Here is a 3,916-nt window from a genome sequence, read left to right on the forward strand (position 1 = left end):
TAGAGCAGAATTTCTTTGATTTGAGGTTTAAAGATAAGTAAAAAATAAAACCTTGTATGATTTTTCCACATGAAGATGTTCAAACGAATTAAACACCATAACCAACTTGACTCTATGACATGGGGCTGTTTTAACACATGAAAAAATAGAGAGAACATAGTCTCAGAATGAAGGGCAATCTTCTAGGTACATTTTAATTTCGTACATAACTAACTGGACCGTCTTCTTTTCCCCATTGCATCATAGACCAGTACCCACTATGTAGGTCAAATATGGTTCTAAGACCAGCATTTTGTAAAATGTGGACTCCAGGCTTACCTGGAGATGGGATGGGCTATGAGACTGGAAGAAAAAAAGTGATGTAGAAGATCACTCCAAAATTTTGTATGAACAAATATTTGAGGGAATCATTAATAGGATTTAGGTAGAAGAGGAGGTAGGTTTGAATCCATAAGTCTGGATTGAAAGCTGACCCTAAGATGGTGGGGGTGCCTCCTGATAAAATGTTTGGTGACTCGTGGTAGACATAGTATCGAGGTGAAGGTTAAGAGTTAGGACCACAAATCTAGATTTTCGTAATCATTTAAATGAAAATAATTGAAGTCATTGGGATGGGTGCAGTCTCTAAGGGAGAAAGGAAGAAAGAGAGGAGACTAAGCCCAGAATATTGGAGAAAATCACCAGGCGGAAGTTAGCCACAACTCAAAAGATAATGGAAGCCAAGGAGCCGTGGGGATGGGTGAAGCAGAGCAGCCAGATGCCAAAGACTGAACTGGTTATAAGTTGGGGTCCAGACTGTAGACACCATCTTTTAATTTTTAAATTTTTTTTATTTCTTTAAATTTTTTTAAGATTTTATTTATTCATTTGACAGATGGAGGTCACAAGTAGGCAGAGAGGCAGGCAGAGAGAGAGGAGGAAGCAGGCTTCTGGCCGAGCAGAGAGCCCAATGTGGGGCTAGATCCCAGGAAGCTGGGATCGTGACCTGAGCTGAAGGCAGAGGCTTTAAGCCACTGAGCCACCCAGGCGCCCCGATACCATCTTTTTAAATGTAAAAGGAAGGGCTGAAGATATTTCATGTGCTAGTAAGATAAAGGGAAGTTTTTATTTTATTTTATTTTATTTTTTAGCATCATGGCGATCTGCACATATTTATAGGGAAGTGAAAATTCATGATACATGGGGAAAAAGTAATAAAAGGGCAATAAAATGCCAAGAGGATCTTGTGGCTTTGTGGATGAATACATTTTAAAGATAAAGGGGATCACCCTATGCCTTAGAGAAGAAAGGTGGATCTCATGGATGAAGATGTTGAGATGTCAAAGCAACGAGACAAGTACAGTCACAAGGGAAGAGAAAAGATGGGAAAGGAAGCCCTCATACATGTTCTCAGCCATCTGCTATAAGAGGCGAGGAAGGACTAGGGTTTCAAAGAATGAAAACGTTTTGTTATAGCCCTGTGGAAATTTAGTGAGGAGTTAACAAGTTAAACTGAAAAAAAGCATAACCAAGCACTCAGAGACCAACTGACTTTAAACAGCTTGTGTTTATTATGGACCAAATCAGCACCGTGTCGCAAATTTCTTGAGCTATGTTTGGCTGTTGAGGAAAAGGCAAAGAGAAAGCAATAGTCAGGCATTAGCCCTAGAAGCAAGAAGAAAGGTAAAAGAATTTGAGGTGTCCAGTGTTTTAGAGGGAGAGGCACTGAGAGGGCCACATCTGGCCGGAGATGGGTGGAACAGTAGGGAGATTAAGGATATGTTGAGGGACAACAAGTCACAATAATGGAAGAGCATGTTCAAGGGTTTCAGCAAGGAGCCTTGTTTGTGACTTTGGTGTAGTCAGAAAGGTAGAGGCCTAAGATTAAGATTAATTCCACAAAAATGTTTTGCTCATCAGCTATGTGTCTGATTGTTATGGTTAAAAAGACATGTGAGGGGCGCCTGGGTGGCTCAGTGGATTAAGCCGCTGCCTTCGGCTCAGGTCATGATCTCAGGGTCCTGGGATCCAGCCCCGCATCGGGCTCTCTGCTCCGCGGGGAGCCTGCTTCCTCCTCTCTCTCTGCCTGCCTCTCTGCCTACTTGTGATCTCTCTCTCTGTCAAATAAATAAATAAATAAAAAAATCTTAAAAAAAAAAAAAAGACATGTGAGGTCCCTGATTTCATTGATTTATATTCTAGTAGTGAGGGCAGAGGGCAGAACAGGACTGAAAATTTAAAAAAATGGGGAAAACATCAGGCGATGATGATAATTTAAATAGAGTCCCATAATTGCAAGTGGCGATGGTTGCTGTACACTGGGTAGGAAAGGAAGGTCTCCGAGGAAAGACATTTAAGCGGAGATCTGAATGATTAGATGGAGGTGGTCACGTGATGATTTCACAAGACCTGCTTATGTTTACGGAGTGGGGAAACACAAGGAAGATAGGCATCAAGGATAATTCCTAAACGTTTGAATCAAAATGACAAGTGACACTTTTACTGAGATGGGGAAGACTACAGAGCAGTAGGTTTAGAAGGGGGTGAGGATTGGAAGAAAATCAAGAATTCTCTTTGTCACATAAAGCTTAGCATGTCAGATGGGTCATCCTGAATACAAAGATGTTCTAAGCATGAAGAGATGATGAACAAAGGCCAGTAGGGGTTGTGAAGGTCAAGGAATATAAAGAGTAAAAACCTTGGGTTGTAAATATCACCCTTGCTCAATATCCTTGAGGTTGTTATAGATGACAACAGGATATCAGTTGAGAAAAAAAAAAAACTTAGAGGAAGAAGTGAAATTTCATGAAATAATGACAAGTTTTCTTGATGACATCCTAGAGGCTAGTGGATGGTAAGGAAAAGTTTATATAGACAGACAGATAGATAATAAATAGATGGTAGATATAATATGTGTGTGTATATCCATGTATATATGTATATATTTATATGTAAAGCAGTTGAAAATAGTAGTTGATGGAGACTAAATAATTCTACTTAACAATAATTACAATAATATTTTAGCAGTTGAGCAAGGATGCTCATTAGAAGAGAATGCTAAAAGAGTAATGAAAATGTAGGCAGTGAGCAAACCTGTAATAGATGACAGTATTATTTTCCCATTAAATAAAGCAATCTATTGGGGCAGATAAAGCCAGGATATATTAATAATAATAGCAGTAGTAGGATCCATTAAAGGATCTAAGAAGATCCAATGTTGCAGTTCTTACAAGTTCAACCTAAGATTTCCTCTCCTCTGCATCAACTTGTGTGTGTGTGTTCTCAGCACAGTTTTTGGCTACTATTTCTCTAAGTAAACATGTGATTCTAATGAAATTTGCTGAATTTCAAGCAGCCACACGTGTAGGAAAGCTGCCCAAGTTAGATATTTGTGGAATGCTGATTTTCCATATGTATCAACATTTAGTAATTATCATCAGAACTATTCATGCACATTTAAAAGTGGAAATAAAATTAAGAGAGTCAACAGGGACCTCAGATGACCTATTGGCTAACCCTTAGAGGTAATCAGTCCTTTCAAAGAATGCATAGCCATTGAGCCTTGTGTGCCTAACCATTCTTCTTAGCTCACTTCTGGAAATATTCTTAACAGAAACATCTGATGTTTCTCCTTTAAAACCTCACACATAGGGTGGGGTAGCACTTTTCTAACTAGTGACAAAAAAAAAAGCAAAACAAATCATAATGTTTCAAAATTGACACTAGTCTGCATTTGTAACCTTTTATAATTTTCTAAGTTTCCCAAGACCTATTTCTTCATATTTTTAAAAATCTCTTTCAAAGGCTTAGCATATAGGTTTTAAATAATACCCACTGACAAAGTATATTAGTTATTGATGGCTAGCTGTGAAAGAACAAATACTTATTTTTGGTGGATTTCTGTGAATCAGGAATCTGGAAGAGGCTTAGCCACACG

The sequence above is a fragment of the Meles meles genome, chromosome 8 (genome assembly GCF_922984935.1).
Source record: "Meles meles chromosome 8, mMelMel3.1 paternal haplotype, whole genome shotgun sequence".
In the NCBI taxonomy this organism is placed as follows: Eukaryota; Metazoa; Chordata; class Mammalia; order Carnivora; family Mustelidae; genus Meles; species Meles meles.